This window comes from Pelophylax lessonae (assembly GCF_965119305.1).
Source record: "Pelophylax lessonae genome assembly, chromosome: 3".
Taxonomy (NCBI): domain Eukaryota; kingdom Metazoa; phylum Chordata; class Amphibia; order Anura; family Ranidae; genus Pelophylax; species Pelophylax lessonae.
The window spans coordinates 366,605,683-366,626,049 of record NC_138770.1 but is presented as its reverse complement, the minus strand read 5'-3'; the positions used below and the strand labels follow the sequence as shown (position 1 = coordinate 366,626,049).

Sequence of the window (20,367 nt, the reverse complement as noted above, 5' to 3'; positions counted from 1 at the left end):
CACTTATGCGCTGTACTGCGAATATGATGCGTTCTAAATAGTCTCCAATCGCATGCATTTACAAAATACATTGAATTCGTGACGGCCGTTCACATCTATGCGTTGCGATCCAGATGCGAATGTGATGCGATCATAAAAAGGGTCTTGTGCGAGTTTACAGCGCTGCGTTGCGAATTTAGTCTCCATAGACATGAATGTAAATCGGTCTGAACTCGCATGTACAATTCAGATATGTGCGAATATGTGTACAGTTTGTCCCTTCAGCTCCACCCCTCTATTTCCTGTCCCGAGCCTCCATGTGACATCCACAAAAATCACAAACATCTTGGACATCCACAAACATGGCACCCAAACTTATTGGGATCGACAACGAGGAGCTGATCAGGCTTGTCCGTGCCAGGCCATATCTATGGGACAGCCGTACAGCAGAGTACAAGAATAATGCTCTGAAGAAAAGAGGGTGGGAAGAGATTTGTGTAAGCCTGTATCAGGACTGGAATGGATTCACACCCCAAGTGCGGAAACATAAAGGTAAGAAGATATGTTCTATGGTTCCTGTGTATATATTTATCACAGAAAGGGGAATCTATGGGGGGCCCTGATGTGAAGGGGATCTATGGGGGGAACCTGATGTGAAGGGGATCTATGGGGGGAACCTGATGTGAAGGGGATCTATCGGGGCCCTGATTTGAAGGGGATCTATGGGGGCCCTGATGTGAAGGGGATCTATGGGGGGCCCTGATTTGAAGGGGATCTATGGGGGGCCCTGATTTGAAGGGGATCTATGGGGGCCCTGATTTGAAGGGGATCTATGAGGGCCCTGATGTGAAGGGGATCTATGGGGGGCCCTGATTTGAAGGGGATCTATGGGGGGCCCTGATTTGAAGGGGATCTATGGGGGGCCCTGATTTGAAGGGGATCTATGGGGGCCCTGATTTGAAGGGGATCTATGAGGGCCCTGATGTGAAGGGGATCTATGGGGGGCCCTGATTTGAAGGGGATCTATGGGGGGCCCTGATTTGAAGGGGATCTATGGGGGCCCTGATTTGAAGGGGATCTATGGGGGCCCTGATGTGAAGGGGATCTATGGGGGCCCTGATTTGAAGGGGATCTATGGGGGGCCCTGATTTGAAGGGGATCTATGGGGGGCCCTGATTTGAAGGGGATCTATGGGGGCCCTGATTTGAAGGGGATCTATGGGGGGCCCTGATGTGAAGGGGATCTATGGGGGGCCCTGATGTGAAGGGGATCTATGGGGGGAACCTGATGTGAAGGGGATCTATGGGGGGCCCTGATTTGAAGGGGATCTATGGTGGGCCCTGCTCCAAAGGACGGAGCAAGTGGAAGACCATGCATGCTCAGTAGGTAACCACAAACGAAAAGAATTGAATTACGCAATGTTGAACATTTTAACAATAGTGTATTTATTTAAACAAAGTACAGAGAATGATGAACACTCTTTATTGAATGGCATCAAGCTGCCATGGCACTTGACCGGCAGGACTCATAAAGAAGTCTGTAAAATCCTCCCTGATGTTGGCCCCTCTGTAGTTTCCCCTGGTGTGGATCCACTCTGCACCTTCCATATCATCCATCAACGAGTCCTCGAAGAGGTATCCATCTCTTGATCTAACAAAATTGTGGAGTGCACAGGCAGCTTTGACAGCAATTATGGCATTATCTATGGTTAGAGTCATTGGTGTGTGAAGAAATCGCCACTTATTTGCTAGAATTCCAAAACTACACTCCACAACTCTGCGCGCTCTTGTGAGCCTGTAGTTGAAAACTCTCTTTTCGATAGTCAGTGAGCGATTTGCATACGGGCGTAGCAGGTGTTCTGAAAGTGCAAAAGCCTCGTCCCCAACAAAAACAAATGGTAGACTGGGTTGAGATGTTCCAGGCAGTGGTCGTTCATGTGGGAGGTCCAGGCTTTTGGCACGTAGCATTTTTCCAAAACTGGAGTGGGAAAAAATGCTGAGTCGGAACTGCTCCCGTACGAACCAACATCTATGTAGGTGAATGAGTAATTTGCATCCGCCACTGCCAGCAAAACCACTGAAAAATATTTTTTGTAATTAAAATATTTGGTACCGCTACCAACTGGTCTCACAATCCTGATGTGCTTGCCATCTATTGCACCGACACAGTTAGGGAAGTTGCAGCGCTCCCAAAAAAGATCAGCTACAGAGATCCACTCCTCTTCGGTTGGTTTTCTCATCACCACATCTCTTAGGACCTCCCAAATGGCAATACAGGTATCACGCACAATTGTGCTCACAGTGGATTTCCCCAATTTGAATTCGTAATGCAAGCTCGCAAATGAATTTCCAGTTCCAAGGTACCTGAAATAAAAAAATAGAAAATTATTATTAGTCATGTTTATCGCTTACAGAATCACTAATACGAACAAGATGGCGTAGCCTCAAGGACACCATGCAGAGGTATAAGAGACTAGAACGTGAGGCGAGAAGTGGATCCGGTGCCCCCCCTAAGCGTCCCTATGCCTTTGCCAGATGTCTGGATTTTCTGGTACCAGTTCTAGAAATGCGGAAGTAAGTTATTGTCAAATTCCCTCTTTCAATTATTAACCCATCCTTCCCCCTCCCTCTTGCCCCCCCCCTCACCTTCCAATCCCCACCTATCATCTAAATTGTATTTGGAGCGGATAATGAAAAGTAGTTACATATTTGTAATTGCAGCACACAAGCAAGTTGGGAGGAGGTGGAGAATGAGCAGGAGGAACGGGAGGAGGAGGAGCATGCAGCAGTTGATGAAGAGGAAGGCATTGCATTTGCATGTTCATCAAATGTAGATAACATAGCAATTGAGGCACAGGGCTTGGATGAGTCCATATCCGCTCAGGAACTGGAAGTGGAGTACAATGAAACTGACGCTTCCACGCCTTCCACCAGGCCACTAAGTCAAGGCAGTCGAGGCTCTACGTCCCACAGGAGGCGAGGCAGCAGGGCAACTGCTCAGGCGGAAGATAATGAGCAGACAAAACATTTATTAGTAGTGTTGAGCGAACACGGACTGTATTATTTGTGTTCGTACCGAATAATTGGATTTTTTGTACCCGAACACGGACACGGACACGGACACTTTACTGTATGTTCGGGTAAAAATCCGTGTTCGGTCGTTTTATTTCCGGGTTTTGCATGCTTTGGCGCTCTTTTCATGGCGGGCTTTCAACAGCCAATCAACAATCGTTTAACTGGTGTGCCTTAAGCCATCCCAGCCATGCCTGCAAATGTCTCAGTAGCTGTGATTGGCCGTCTGAAGCATGTGACCAAGTCTTTATAAGTTCCAGGCAGCCGCAGCGTCTTCATTCTGCTGCTTAGATCAGGGACAGAGCACACATCAACGTGCTGGCTGCTGATTAGGGAAAGACAGGCAGGAAAAAACCATTTGTGTCCGGATAGAATTGAGGGACAGGTCGGAGTGTTTAGGCAGGGCGAGTTGTAGGCATTTTAGGGATAGAGTCTGCTGAATTATAGGGTCAGTGTCTTCTACAAAGTACAATCGATATTGCTGTGTGGGGGGTGGGGTGACTCTGCACTCAATCCTGATCTACAATCTCTTCTCAATCCTGTTAGAGAGAGGCTGCTGCTGAATTTTAGGGAAACTGTGTTCTACAAACTACAATCGATATTGCTGTGTGGTGTGGGATAGGAGATAGGCAGGTGTCAGTGATCCACATCCATTTTTCTGTGTGTGAGCTGCAGTGAACACAATCTTTTTGGGCTGCAGTGAACACAATCTTTTTGGGGTGCAGTGAACAACGTCCTTTTTGGGGTGCAGTGAACAAAATCTTTTTGGGGTGCAGTGAACAAAATCCTTTTTGGGGTGCAGTGAACAACATCCTTTTTGGGGTGCAGTGAACACAATCTTTTTGGGGTGCAGTGAACAAAATCCTTTGTGGGGTGCAGTGAACACAATCTTTGTGGGGTGCAGTGAACACAATCTTTGTGGGGTGCAGTGAACACAATCTTTTTGGGGTGCAGTGAACAACATCCTTTTTGGGGTGCAGTGAACAAAATCCTTTTTGGGGTGCAGTGAACACAATCTTTTTGGGGTGCAGTGAACAAAATCCTTTGTGGGGTGCAGTGAACACAATCTTTGTGGGGTGCAGTGAACACAATCTTTTTGGGGTGCAGTGAACAAAATCCTTTTTGGGGTGCAGTGAACAACATCCTTTTTGGGGTGCAGTGAACAAAATCCTTTTAGGGGTGCAGTGAACAACATCCTTTTTGGGGTGCAGTGAACAAAATCCTTTTAGGGTGCAGTGAACACAATCTTTGTGGGGTACAGTGAACAGAATCTTTGTGGGGTGCAGTGAACAGAATCTTTGGGGGGTACAGTGAACACAATCTTTTTGGGGTGCAGTGAACAAAATCCTTTGTGGGGTGCAGTGAACACAATCTTTGTGGGGTGCAGTGAACACAATCTTTTTGGGGTGCAGTGAACAAAATCCTTTGTGGGGTGCAGTGAACACAATCTTTGTGGGGTGCAGTGAACACAATCTTTTTGGGGTGCAGTGAACAAAATCCTTTTTGGGGTGCAGTGAACACAATCTTTGTGGGGTGCAGTGAACACAATCTTTTTGGGGTGGAGTGAACAAAATCCTTTTTGGGGTGCAGTGAACAACATCCTTTTTGGGGTGCAGTGAACAAAATCATTTTTGGGGTGCAGTGAACACAATCTTTTTGGGGTGCAGTGAACAAAATCCTTTGTGGGGTGCAGTGAACACAATCTTTGTGGGGTGCAGTGAACACAATCTTTTTGGGGTGCAGTGAACAAAATCCTTTTTGGGGTGCAGTGAACAACATCCTTTTTGGGGTGCAGTGAACAAAATCCTTTTTGGGGTGCAGTGAACACAATCTTTTTGGGGTGCAGTGAACAAAATCCTTTGTAGGGTGCAGTGAACACAATCTTTGTGGGGTACAGTGAACAGAATCTTTGTGGGGTGCAGTGAACACAATCTTTGGGGGGTACATTGAACACAATCTTTTTGGGGTGCAGTGAACAAAATCCTTTGTGGGGTGCAGTGAACACAATCTTTGGGGGGTACAGTGAACACAATCTTTTTGGGGTGCAGTGAACAAAATCCTTTGTGGGGTGCAGTGAACACAATCTTTGTGGGGTGCAGTGAACACAATCTTTTTGGGGTGCAGTGAACAAAATCCTTTTTGGGGTGCAGTGAACAACATCCTTTTTGGGGTGCAGTGAACACAATCTTTGTGGGGTACAGTGAACAGAATCTTTGTGGGGTGCAGTGAACACAATTTTTGGGGGGTACAGTGAACACAATCTTTTTGGGGTGCAGTGAACAAAATCCTTTGTGGGGTGCAGTGAACACAATCTTTGTGGGGTGCAGTGAACACAATCTTTTTGGGGTGCAGTGAACAAAATCCTTTTTGGGGTGCAGTGAACAAAATCCTTTTTGGGGTGCAGTGAACACAATCTTTTTGGGGTGCAGTGAACAAAATCCTTTGTAGGGTGCAGTGAACACAATCTTTGTGGGGTACAGGGAACAGAATCTTTGTGGGGTGCAGTGAACACAATCTTTGGGGGGTACAGTGAACACAATCTTTTTGGGGTGCAGTGAACAAAATCCTTTTAGGGTGCAGTGAACACAATCTTTGTGGGGTGCAGTGAACAAAATCCTTTTTGAGGTGCAGTGAACACAATCTTTGTGGGGTGCAGTGAACACAATCTTTGTGGGGTACAGTGAACACAATCTCATACTTCTGAACATTTGAGGGTGCTGCCTGTTCCATACTCCTCCTCCTACTGCTCAACCATCCTTTTAGGGGTACAAACAATAGTAATTGGGGCCTAGTGTGGTGGTGTACGTGTGAGATACATACACTTTCTTTTTGATCATATTTTCTATTCCGCTATTCAATTAAATCCTTTGGGGATCAATTAAATTGCGTGATAGTCTGTGTCGGTACGTGTGAGATCCACCTTTCCAAGTTTTTGGGGTTCATCTCATACTTCTGAAGATTTGAGGGTGCTGCCTGTTCCATACTCCTACTGCTCAACCATCCTTTTAGGGGTACAAACAATAGTAATTGGGGCCTAGTGTGGTGGTGTACGTGTGAGATACATACACTTTCTTTTTGATCATATTTTCTATTCCGCTATTCAATTAAAACCTTTGGGGATCAATTAAATTGCGTGATAGTCTGTGTCGGTACGTGTGAGATCCACCTTTCCAAGTTTTTGGGGTTCATCTCATACTTCTGAAGATTTGAGGGTGCTGCCTGTTCCATACTCCTCCTCCTACTGCTCAACCATCCTTTTAGGGGTACAAACAATAGTAATTGGGGCCTAGTGTGGTGGTGTACGTGTGAGATACATACACTTTCTTTTTGATCATATTTTCTATTCCGCTATTCAATTAAAACCTTTGGGGATCAATTAAATTGCGTGATAGTCTGTGTCGGTACGTGTGACATCCACCTTTCCAAGTTTTTGGGGTTCATCTCATACTTCTGAAGATTTGAGGGTGCTGCCTGTTCCATACTCCTCCTCCTACTCCTCAACCATCCTTTTAGGGGTACAAACAATAGTAATTGGGGCCTAGTGTGGTGGTGTACGTGTGAGATACATACACTTTCTTTTTGATCATATTTTCTAATCCGCTATTCAATTAAAACCTTTGGGGATCAATTAAATTGCGTGATAGTCTGTGTCGGTACGTGTGAGATCCACCTTTCCAAGTTTTTGGGGTTCATCTCATACTTCTGAAGATTTGAGGGTGCTGCCTGTTCCATACTCCTCCTCCTACTGCTCAACCATCCTTTTAGGGGTACAAACAATAGTAATTGGGGCCTAGTGTGGTGGTGTACGTGTGAGATACATACACTTTCTTTTTGATCATATTTTCTATTCCGCTATTCAATTAAAACCTTTGGGGATCAATTAAATTGCGTGATAGTCTGTGGTGGTACGTGTGAGATCCACCTTTCCAAGTTTTTGGGGTTCATCTCATACTTCTGAAGATTTGAGGGTGCTGCCTGTTCCATACTCCTCCTCCTACTCCTCAACCATCCTTTTAGGGGTACAAACAATAGTAATTGGGGCCTAGTGTGGTGGTGTACGTGTGAGATACATACACTTTCTTTTTGATCATATTTTCTATTCCGCTATTCAATTAAAACCTTTGGGGATCAATTAAATTGTGTGATAGTCTGTGTCGGTACGTGTGAGATCCACCTTTCCAAGTTTTTGGGGTTCATCTCATACTTCTGAAAATTTGAGGGTGCTGCCTGTTCCATACTCCTCCTCCTACTGCTCAACCATCCTTTTAGGGGTACAAACAATAGTAATTGGGGCCTAGTGTGGTGGTGTACGTGTGAGATACATACACTTTCTTTTTGATCATATTTTCTATTCCGCTATTCAATTAAAACCTTTGGGGATCAATTAAATTGCATGATAGTCTGTGTCGGTACATGTGAGATCCACCTTTCCAAGTTTTTGGGGTTCATCTCATACTTCTGAAGATTTGAGGGTGCTGCCTGTTCCATACTCCTCCTCCTACTGCTCAACCATCCTTTTAGGGGTACAAACAATAGTAATTGGGGCCTAGTGTGGTGGTGTACGTGCGAGATACATACACTTTTTTTGATCATATTTCCTATTCCGCTATTCAATAAAAACCTTTGAGGATCAATTGAATTGCGGGATAGTCTGTGTCGGTACGTGTGAGATCCACCTTTCCAAGTTTTTGAGGTTCATCTCATACTTCTGAAGATTTGAGGGTGCTGTCTGTTCCATACTCCTCCTACTCCTCATCCATCCTTTTAGGGGTAGAAACAATAGTAATTGGGGCCTAGTGTGGTTTTGTACGTGCGAGATACATACACTTTTTTGGATCATATTTCCTATTCCGCTATTCAATAAAAACCTTTCTAGGGCAAGATCTTAAATTACAGAAATATGAGGAGACCGTCAAATAAGGGCCGTGGCCTGGGTCGTGGTGCTACTGGTAGAGCTCCTGTTGCAAGGAGAGGACGTGGTCGATCTGTGCCAGCTACACGCACAAGTGAAACACCTTCCTCAAGTGTGAGTAGGCGACAGAACCTGCATCAGTATTTGGTAGGGCATCATACGCCCCTAGAAGTGATGAGGCCAGAACAAGTGGAGGCGATAGTAGATTGGTTTGCTGCTGACAGTGCCTCCAGTTCCTTCACATTGTCTCCCACCCAGTCTACTGCAGAAAGGTCACAGTTGGCACCTGCAGCCGATGTCCAACCGTCTTTCACCTCACCCCCTTGCAAATCAGGCAAGCAGTCTGAGCCCCAAGCCATACAGCAGTCTCTTCTTCTTTTTGATGACTCTGTCAGCAGGGTTTCCCAGGGCCATCCACCTAGCCCTGCCCCAGAAGTGGAAGAGATTGAGTGCAGCGATGCCCAACCACTTATTTCTCAAGATGAGTACATGCAAGGATCATCGCAGCACGTCTCCGATGATGACGAAACGCAGGTGCCAACTGCTGCGGCGTTCAGCATTGTGAGGACCGACAAGGAGGGCAGGGGTGAAGACTGGGTGGAAGATGATGTGGAGGACGATGAGGTCCTCGACCCCACATGGAATGAACGTCATGCAGGTGACCTGAGTAGTTTGGAGGAAGAGGCGGTGGTCGCACAGAGCCACCAGCACAGCAGAAGAGGGAGCAGGGTGCAGAAGCGGAGCGGCCGTGCCCTAGACACTACGCCCGCTACTGCCCAACGCAGCAAGGGAACGAGCACACCAAAGTCAGCTCAAAGGAGTTCTCTAGCGTGGAAGTTCTTTAGAAAATGTGCTGATGACAGGACACGAGTGGTTTGCACCCTGTGCAATCAGAGCTTGAAGCGAGGCATAAACCTTCTCAACCTGAGCACAACCTGCATGATCAGGCATCTAAGTGCACGAGCTGCAGTGGAGTACATACCTTCAAAACCAAGAAACGTCTCTGGCTCATCCTGCTTCCTCTTCTGCTGCAGTCTCGGCCGCTCCAGCCACATCTGTAGTGATACCGGCACCTGCCACCCCGCAAACAGACGATCTGTCAGCAACACCACCACCTGGGTCACCAACAACCATCTCCACAATGTCCCGTGGAAGCGTTCAGCTTTCCATCTCCCAAACACTTGAGAGGAAGAGGAAGTACCCCCCTACCCACCCGCGATCCCTGGCCCTGAATGCCAGCATTTCAAAATTATTGGCCTTTGAAATGCTGTCATTCCGTCTGGTGGAGACGCACAGTTTTAAAAACCTTATGTCGGTGGCTGTCCCACAGTACGTCGTGCCCAGCCGCCACTACTTTTCCAGGCAAGCCATCCCTTCCCTGCACAACCAAGTGGGGGAAAAAATCAGGTGTGCACTGCGCAACGCCATCTGTGCCAAGGTCCACCTAACTACCGATACGTGGACCAGTAAGCACGGTCAGGGGCGTTATATCTCCCTAACGGCACTCTGGGTAAATGCAGTGGTGGATGGGCCTGAGGCGGATGGCAATTTGGCGCATGTCCTTCCACCACCGAGGATTGCAGGGCGCTTCAGTTTGCCTCCTGTTCCTAACTCCTCCTACTCCGCTTCCTCATCCTCTACCGCCTCCTCATCCGGACAGCGTAACACCTTCACCACCAACTTCAGCACGGCCAGGGGTAAACGACAGCAGGCAGTTTTACAACTTGCCTGTTTGGGGGACAAACCACACACCGCGCAGGAGTTGTGGAGGAGCATGGAACAGCAGACAAATGAGTGGTTGCTGCCAGCGAGCCTCAAGCCCGGCCTGGTGGTGTGCGATAAGGGGCGAAATCTCATAGCAGCTCTGGGCCTAGCCGGTTTGATGCACATCCCTTGCCTGGCGCATGTGCTGAATTTGGTGGTGCAGAGGTTCCTTAAAAACTACCCCGATATGTCAGAGCTGCTGCAGAAAGTGCGGGCCGTTTGTGCGCACTTTCGGCGTTCTCACCCTGCTGCTGCTCGCCTGGCAGCGCTGCAGCGTAACTTCGGCCTTCCCGCTCACCGCCTCATATGTGACGTGCCCACAAGGTGGAACTCCACCTTGCACATGCTGGAAAGACTGTGCGAGCAGCAGCAGGCCATAGTGGAGTTTCAGCTGCAGCACGCACGCGTGAGTCGCTCTGCGGAACAGCACCACTTCACCACCAATAACTGGGCCTCCATGCGAGACCTGTGTGCCTTGTTGCGCTGTTTTGAGTACTCCACCAACATGGCCAGTGGCAATGACGCCGTTCTCAGCTTAACTATCCCACTTCTATGCCTCCTTGAAAAAACAATTCGGGCGATGATGGAAGAGGATGTGGCACAGGATGAGGAGGAGGAGGAGGATGAAGAGGTAACATTTCCAAGGCTTTCAGGGCAGTCATTCGCAAGGGGCTCCGAGGGTGGTTTCCTGCACACACAAACGCCAGGGACACAATTGTCCAGCAGGGGCACAGTTCTGGAGGATGAGGAGGATGAGGAGGAGGAGCTGGAGGAGGAGATGGAACCATGTTCACAGCAGGGTGGCACCCAGGCCAGCTCATGGCCATCACTGGTGCGTGGCTGGGGGGATACAGAGGACACGGACGATACACCTCCCACAGAGGACAGCCTTTCGTTGCCTCTGGGCAGCCTGGCACACATTAGCGATTACATGCTGCAGTGTCTCCACAACGACCACCGAGTTGCCCACATTCTAACTTGTGCTGATTACTGGGTGGCCACGCTGCTGGATCCCCGTTACAAGGACAACGTACCGTCCTTAATTCACTCACTGGAGCGCGATCGCAAGATGCGCGAGTACAAGCGCACGCTGGTAGACGCCATGCTGCTGGCATTCCCATCTGACAGCGGGGCCACAGTGGAAGCACAAGGCAGAGGAGGAGGAGGAGGAGGTCGCCAACGCAACCAGGGCACCGCCAGCACCTCAGAAGGCAGGGTTAGCATGGCCGAAATGTGGAAAAGCTTTGTCAGCACGCCACAACAAACAGCAGCACCAGCAGCTCAGATGGAACGTCTTAGCAGGAGGCAGCATTTTACCAACATGGTGGAGCAGTATGTGTGCACACGCCTACATGTAGTGAATGAGGGGTCTGCCCCCTTCAACTTCTGGGTCTCCAAATTGGGCACATGGCCTGAGCTTGCCCTTTACGCCTTGGAGGTGCTGGCGTGCCCTGCAGCCAGTGTATTATCTGAACAGGTATTTAGCACGGCTGGGGGCGTTATAACAGACAAGCGCAGCCGCCTGTCCAGAGACAATGTGGACAAGCTCACGTTCATTAAAATGAACCAGGCATGGATCCCACGGGACTTTTCCGTACCTTATGCAGAATAGCAATGGATACCGACCTTACCCACCCATTGTTCCATTTTTGCTCTTTCTCACTCTTTTGGGGTGTACCCTCATTTAAAATTTGTGAAAAGAAGCAGTGTTGGCTACCTCGTCCTCCTCCTCAGGGCCAGATTAATGTAGGGGCTATTGGAGCTGCAGCTCCAGGCCCCTACCTTTTATATAGGCCCCGGGTTGGCCATATTCACTGTTACAGCTCTTCTGTCACTTGTAAACACAGAAGTCTGGCTTTTATGCTCGCTTCCCCAGGCAGCACCCTTAGAACCTCCCCACACAGCGTGAAGGCCGGACAAGGAGGGACAGTTGCCGATGCATGGATGTGTTTATGGGCTTCAGAGACAGCATCCCATGTTGAATTAGGCATGCATGGCTGCACCCTTCCTCCTCTGGGTGCATGGCAAGGCACGGCCCTTAAGGCCCTTCAAAATCCTCAGCACCAAGCCCATGATGCTCTTAATCCGGCCCTGGTCCTCCTCCACCGCCGCTTCCACCTACACCGCCCATAGGTGTGCGCAGCCTATTGCATTAAGGTGTGCACCCCAAAGTTGAAATACACATGCATGTGTTTGCCAGCAGGGAGAGTAATGTATCGGGCCATGTACCTGTAGGCAAAGAGAAATAGAGCAGAGCAGGTCCGAGGGAGATCTTTCCCATCTCCTCACTGGCAATGCTATGTGCCCTAGGGGATTAGGGTGTGCCCAGGCACACCCGGCACACCCTGTGCGCATGCCTATGTCACCGCCACATCCACCACCACCTCAACCTCCCTCCTACTCCATATGGGCCTCGTCCTTCAGAGATGAAGAAGAACATTGTTTTATTTTTCTGACCAAAAAGAAAAAGGGGCTTGTTCACTGAACTGACTGGCAATTCGTGAGACACCCAATTTGGGACTTTAAAGGTGAATAGGGTTGGCACAGACAGATAAGACTCAATTGTATAAAAACATATTTATTGTAGTAAAAATAAAATTGGTGCAAACATGTACATTGTAAAGTTGAATGCATACATAATACATTGGAGAGATGATGTCTCGTGAACAGAAGAGGAATATATCAACAGTGGGGTCCTACATGTTTCGCCAGATAACTAGCTTCTTCAGGGACCACATGTTTCACCTCTTATCACAATTCTATGCATTAACAGAAAAAAAGGGAATATTAGTTTGCGACCATAACATACATATAAACAGATTAATTTCGGTTTGAATTCAACGTATGTATGTATTAAAGTGCTTAACACTTACCAACATACAAAAGTTGGGAGTAAACATTCAGCTGTATTGCACCATAGGTCATGTATACCCAGGAGGTGCTAAGCCATCCTTGGGGTCTCCGGGGGACACTGAGCAAGAAATGTCATGGAAAGCCAAGCCAATACTGGATCGGACCAAGACCGAAGGTAATTAGGCAGATATAACTGATCCAGGTATTTAACAAAGAAAGCGTCCCAGCCTCTAAAAAGAGAACATGGAGGAATGCTGCTAAATCTGGGTAATATAATCACTAGTAAGAGCAGGTGAGGGAGTGAAATAACCATGTAAAACCCAAGAAAAGTGAGTGGGTGTTTGACCAGTGGAGACCATTTGGCCATAATAGATAACCTGTGCCCAAGAAAAAAGAATAGAAAAGGTAGTGTGACGTAGATTAAGGCTCAGAAAAAAGAAAAAAGGTCAAAATGCACCAATTAAGGAAATGGGTTAATGAGTGAATGTGAGCGCCGAAAAGAAGAAAATATATAGTGCCAGGTCCTATAAAGAGAAGGACATACCCATCAAGTGAATGAGTACACGAATATGTACCACCGGCAGCTCAATAATAAAAAAAAAAAAAAAAATATTGGTCATGCAAAGTGAAAAAGAAAAATAGTGTTGACCATTATGAGAGTGAGGGTAAAGAAAGTGATGAGTGAAGCAGGTATATTGAGATATAGAGGGCCCAGAATAGCAAGCATATACGTATCTAAAAATACTTACCTTTATGCCTGCTATTCTGGGCCCTCTATATCTCAATATACCTGCTTCACTCATCACTTTCTTTACCCTCACTCTCATAATGGTCAACACTATTTTTCTTTTTCACTTTGCATGACCAATATTTTTTTTTTTTTTTTTATTATTGAGCTGCCGGTGGTACATATTCGTGTACTCATTCACTTGATGGGTATGTCCTTCTCTTTATAGGACCTGGCACTATATATTTTCTTCTTTTCGGCGCTCACATTCACTCATTAACCCATTTCCTTAATTGGTGCATTTTGACCTTTTTTCTTTTTTCTGAGCCTTAATCTACGTCACACTACCTTTTCTATTCTTTTTTCTTGGGCACAGGTTATCTATTATGGCCAAATGGTCTCCACTGGTCAAACACCCACTCACTTTTCTTGGGTTTTACATGGTTATTTCACTCCCTCACCTGCTCTTACTAGTGATTATATTACCCAGATTTAGCAGCATTCCTCCATGTTCTCTTTTTAGAGGCTGGGACGCTTTCTTTGTTAAATACCTGGATCAGTTATATCTGCCTAATTACCTTCGGTCTTGGTCCGATCCAGTATTGGCTTGGCTTTCCATGACATTTCTTGCTCAGTGTCCCCCGGAGACCCCAAGGATGGCTTAGCACCTCCTGGGTATACATGACCTATGGTGCAATACAGCTGAATGTTTACTCCCAACTTTTGTATGTTGGTAAGTGTTAAGCACTTTAATACATACATACGTTGAATTCAAACCGAAATTAATCTGTTTATATGTATGTTATGGTCGCAAACTAATATTCCCTTTTTTTCTGTTAATGCATAGAATTGTGATAAGAGGTGAAACATGTGGTCCCTGAAGAAGCTAGTTATCTGGCGAAACATGTAGGACCCCACTGTTGATATATTCCTCTTCTGTTCACGAGACATCATCTCTCCAATGTATTATGTATGCATTCAACTTTACAATGTACATGTTTGCACCAATTTTATTTTTACTACAATAAATATGTTTTTATACAATTGAGTCTTATCTGTCTGTGCCAACCCTATTCACCTTTAAAGTCCCAAATTGGGTGTCTCACGAATTGCCAGTCAGTTCAGTGAACAAGCCCCTTTTTCTTTTTGGTCTTAATATATGAGGGATGTGGTGTTAATGGTTGGCCATGGTACCCCGTTGCACATCATCTAAAACTTTTTGTATGTTTTATTTTTCTGTTTTTTTTTGTTGTTTTAAGTTATTTCCCTATCCACATTTGTTTGCAGAGCACTTGCCATGCTCTTAATTACGTTTTGCTGCCATTTGCAGCACTCTAGCCCTTTCCTTTGGTGTTTTAGAGCCATTTTAGTGCCTTAAAGTTCGGGTCCCCATTGACTTCAATGGTGTTCGGTGTCCGGGAAAAGTTCGGTAAAAGTCCGGGACACGGACCCGGACTTTTTTTTAAAGTTCGGCCGAACCCGTCGAACACTGACATCTAGGTGTCCGCTCAACCCTATTTATTAGACATTATGTCTGGCATCAGCCAGCAAATAGATGCACAGCGATGCCCACACACACTATTTGCCCACAGTTTAGTGCCTCTTCTCAAAGAGGTCCCGCCGGAAAGATATTTTGAGATGAGAATGGCAGTACAAAACTGTATCCATTCATTCTCTGTACCACGACAGTTCCCGCAAGAGAATACATGGACCCCAAATTTAACACCCATTCAATCTGCCATTCCACCAAACCCTTATCCATCCAGTTTTGAACAATACCGGAGCATTCATGAAACCCCAAGATCCCAAATCCCATATCCTATTCCTTCTCCAATTCCCTCTGTAATCCCCCCCCACAGGAGAACATCGGATGTCTCCACTTCTTCCCATTTCCCCCCCTCCCGCAGACCACCACCGACACCACAATCAAGTGCATTGGCATCAAACTTACCTCCACCCTATCCACAATATAGGCCCACAAGTGGACCATCAAGAAATCCATCCCCGCTTGTGCCATTTAGGCTATATCCCAACACCTTGGATAGCTCTTCAACACCACTTGATCCGGATGAGAGTTCACCTAATTTTTTGGATCTATAGGATAGGACACTTGCCACTCTACCGCCATGTTGTCCAAATTTGTCTTTTATGACATCATGTTTCTGTTTTTGTTCTTGTTATTATATGCAACAAAATAAAAAATAAAGAAAAACTTTTTTTGGAAGCGACTTTGCCATCATATCTGTCTGCATAATATGGAGAAAAAAATACATGACATTTCACAAAATATATCACACTTACCGTAATGTAACAAGCAATCTTTCAGCAGGGACAACACTGTTCCGGAAGGTGCTGTTCTGACGCTCCAAACGGGAAAAGAGTAGTCCAAGTAATTCGTCAAAACTAAGAAATAAAAAACACAACACATGTAAGTGGCAAGCAAAAGGGGCGCGTGTGGAGCTTCTGGAATGATTTGGGGGTAGATATAGGTGAAAAGAGAGAGGGGGAAAAGAGAGAAATAGGGAAGCAGCAAAAAAGAGAGAAGGAGAAGGAGAGACTCCCTCTCACATACTAACCTATTAACTGACATCCGAGTATAGTTGAAGAACTTCTCTTCATGTTGACGGAGATGATTATAGAGGACACTGAACTGACCTCTGTCTTCCCTATTTGAAATTATGGGATGAACCCAATATCTTTGTTTTCTCATCATCCTCACCCTCCTCCTCCTCCTCCTCCTCCTCTCTTTGTCCATATCGATCAGGACTGCAGCAGTGACAGTAGCAACTGCTGCCATGACCAAGGGCAAATGAAACATACTGCCAAAAAGAACACACAAAAACACAGCTGACACGCCACAACGAACTCTCCCCACAAAAACCAGGAAGTCCACAGGAAGTTTACACCCATTTTATTTTGATTGGCCGGAGCAGAAATCGCATCTGAGCTTAATTAACATGATTATGCAAGTACAATTCGCATTGCAATCGCGCTGTACTATTTAGAAACGCAAGGTAAACATCGCACTGCAAATTCGCATTGCAAGCGCAAGCGCATAAGTGTGAACCGGCTCTCAATGATATATTGCTCCCACATGCCATGGGTTTATGTGAAATGACACCCCAAAATACATTCTGCTGCTTCTCCTGAGTACAATGATACCCCATGTGTGAGACTTTTTGGGAGCCTAGCTGTGTACGCGACCCCGACAACCAGTCCACATCTTCAGGTTTTCCAAGGGCGTAAATTGTTGATCTCACTCCTTACTACCTATCACACTTTTGAAGTCCATAAAAAGCCAAGATGGCACAACCCCCCCCCCCAGATTACCCCATTTTGCAAAGTAGACACTCCAATCTATTTGCTGAGAGGCATGGTGAGTATTTTGCAGCTCTCATTTTTTTTGGAAAATGAAGAAAAAACAGGAAAATGCATTTTTTTTCCTCTTTTTTCAATTTCCAAAGCTTTGTGACAAAAAGTGAGATCTGCAAAATACTCAACATGCCTCTCTGCAAATAGCTCAGGGTGTCTACTTTCCGAAAAGGGGTCATTTGGGGGGGGGGGGGGGGGTTGTGCTGTCTTGGCATTTCATGGCCTCCAAAACTGTGATAGGTAGTCAGGAGTGAAATCAACAATTTACGCCCTTGGAAAGCCTGAAAGTGGAGGTTGGTTTTCGGGGTCCTGTACTCGGCTAGACTGCAAAAAAGTCTCACACATGGGGTATCCCTGTACTCAGGAGAAGCAGCAGAATGTATTTTGGGGTGTCAGTTCACATATACCCATGGCATGTGTGAGCAATATATCATTTACTGACAACTTTGTGTAAAAAAAAAAATATATATATATATATATATTTCCCGGAACTTGTGGCAAAATATAAAATATTCCATGGACTCACCATGCCTCTCAGAAAATAGCTTGGGGTGTCTACTTTCCAAAATTGGGTCATTTGGGGGGGGTTTGTGCTATCTTGGAATTTTAGGGCCTCCGAAACTGTGATAGGTAGTCAGGAGTGAAATCAACAATTTACGCCCTTGGAAAGCCTGAAAGCGGGGACTGGTTTTCGGGGACCTGTACTCGGCTAGACTGCAAAAAAGTCTCACACATGGGGTATCCCTGTACTCAGGAGAAGCAGCAGAATGTATTTTGGGGTGTCAGTTCACATATACCCATGGCATGTGTGAGCAATATATCATTTACTGACAACTTTGTGTAAAAAAAAAAAATATATATATATATATATATTTCCCGGAACTTGTGGCAAAATATAAAATATTCCATGGACTCACCATGCCTCTCAGCAAATAGCTTGGGGTGTCTACTTTCCAAAATGGGGTCATTTGGGGGGGTTTTGTGCTATCTTTGAATTTTAGGGCCTCCGAAACTGTGACAGGTAGTGCAGAGATGACATGAACAATTTACGCCATTAGAAAACCTGAGAGTGTTGATTGGCTTTTGCGGTCCTGTACACAGCTAGGCTCCCAAAAAGTCTCACACATGGGGTATCCCCATACTCAGGAGAAGCAGCAGAATGTATTTTGGGGTGTCATTCCACATATACCCATGTCATGTGTGAGAAATGTATCTTTTAGTGACAACGTTGTGTAAAAAAAAAAATTAAAAAAAAAAATTGTAATTTTCCCAAAACTTGTGGCAAAATATAAAATATTACATGGACTCACCATGCCTCTCAGCAAACAGCTTGGGGTGTCTACTTTCCAAAATGGGGTCATTTGGGGGGGTTTTGTGGTATCTTGACATTTCAGGGCCTCCTAAACAGTTAGAGGTAGTGAGAAAATGCAATGAAAAATGTACGCCCTTTGAAATTCTGATGGTGGTGATTTGTTTTTGGGGACCCCTACACAGCTAGGCTCCCAAAAAGTCCCACATATGTGGTATCCTTGTACTCAGGAGAAGCAGCAGAATATATTTTTTTTTTTTTTTTTTTTTTTTTTTTTTAGCAGAATATATTTTGGGGTGTAATTACACATATACCCATGGCATGTGTGAGCAATATATCATTTCAATGACAACTTTGTGTAAAAAAAAAAAAAAAAAAAAATTTTTTTTTTTAGTCATTTTTCAAACACCTGTGACAAAAAAATGAAATATTCAATGAGCTCAACATGCCTGTCAGGACATTCCTTAGGATGTCTACTTTCCAAAAAGTGGTAGTTTGGGGGGGGTTTTGTACTGCCCCGCCATTTTAGCACTTCATGAAATGAGATTGGCAGGCAGAAATTAAAGCTGCGTAAATTTCACTTTTTACACCATAGTTTGTAGACGCTATAACTTTTGCGCAAACCAATAAAAATACGCTCATTGATTTTTTTTTTGTCAAAGACATGTAGCTAAATATATTTTGGCAAAATAAATGACATAAATTGAGTATATTGGATATTTTTTAAAAGACAAAGTTGAAAATGTCATTTTTTTGCAAAATTTTCGCTCTTTTTTTACTAATATCGCAAAAAATAAAAAGCACAGAGGCGATCAAATACCACCAAAAGAAAGCTCTGTTTGTGGGAAAAAAAGGACGTAAATTTCGTTTAGGTACAGCATTGCATGACCGAGCAATTATCAGTTAAAGTTACGAAGTGCCAAGTTGAAAAAAGGGGTTTGGTCTTTAAGCTGCAAAATCCTCCGGTGGGAAAGTGGTTAAGCGGCTGCTCATTTGTAATTTATATGTTTTAGGGCAGATATCCGATATGATTTTTATGTTTATTTTCAGCAGGTCCTGGAAGGCTTGTGAGGGTAGAATGAAAGCCACAAAATACAGGAAAATCCTGGAGGGTGACCTGCTGTCTGAAAGAAGTTTAAGTGCTAAAGCTGACCTTACACCTGAAGATTGACCTTTCATTTTCAAAATATGAGATAAAGGTGACTTTAGGCAGGTATTTTAGTTATCCTGGGGAAAAGGGTTAATATGTGTGATGCTTTTTTGAGCTTTTTGTTACAGTCTGCTTATCTGTGGTATAAAGAGGGGGAAGGCTGGGGTTCAGGGGTTTACTTAGCTGATTTTTTACTCTGTAGAGACATGCTGTAGGTCTGCTGTGCCTTGCAGTCCAATGGAGGCGCCGGAGATCCAGAGGACAGCCAGTACATGGAACATGCCAGCTATGGACTAGGGATTGACCGATTATCGGCAAGGCCGATATATCGAGGGCCGATATGCACTTTCCCCGATATATCGGAATTGGCCCCGGAAGTTACCGATATTGCCGATATTGTGCACTGCGCACACGTGACATCATTGCATGTGTTGCTTCACGTGTCTCCGCACCCTGGACCTCTAATTTGACATGTTCTGCCTTCTAAGACCGCCTCCCCTGCCTCGGACAGCCTCGGACAGTGTGTGCAGCTGCAGTCCGGTCACGGTGCCAGACAGCCACACACAAGCCCTGGCCACAGCCACCCACCCCAGGGTGCCAGCCACCCACCACAGGGTGCCAGCCAGCCACAGTAGGGTGCCATCCGGCAGCCATTGACCCACAACAGGGTGCCAGGCGAGCATCCAGCCACCCACCCCACAACAGGGTTCCAGCAGCCAGCCACCCACCCCACAACAGGGTTCCAGCAAGCCAGTCACCCACAGGATGACACCAAGCCAACCACCCACCCACCACAGTGTTCCAGCATGCCAGCCACCCACAACAGGCCAGGGTGAGTGACACCAAGACAGCCACCCACAACAGGGTGACACCAAGCTAGCCACCAACAACAGGGTGACACCAAGCCAGCCAACAACCACAGTGTTCCAGCAAGCCAGCCACCCACAACAGGGTGACACCAAGCCAGCCACCCACAACAGGGTGCCAGCAAGCCACCCACACTGCCAGGCGTCAGCCACCGACCCACAACAGGGTGCCAAGAAGCCACCCACAGCAGGGCAGGGTGCCAGAAGCCAGCCATTTCTTTAACCTTATTGTCTCTCTTTCAAATTGCAATGGAGATGGATGAAGACAGAAAAAGTAAAAGTGTGGTCTGGGACTATTTCTCGTCTCAACCATCTCCACGAAAAGCATCAGTGTGCAACACATGCATAAACAATATAAGCATGG

The 20,367-nt window shown here is 46.0% G+C and overlaps 1 pseudogene across 1 annotated transcript in view; it reads right to left on the bottom strand.

Annotated features, from left to right (window-relative positions):
• Window positions 1–1,460: 1,460 nt before the first annotated feature.
• The window catches only part of LOC309550542, a 53,089-nt pseudogene continuing 34,182 nt past the window's right edge, over window positions 1,461–20,367 (bottom strand). The window contains exon 2 of the transcript in view: window positions 1,461–2,342. The product of the transcript in view is annotated as an uncharacterized misc_RNA (transcript). The remainder of the gene's footprint in view (window positions 2,343–20,367) is intronic.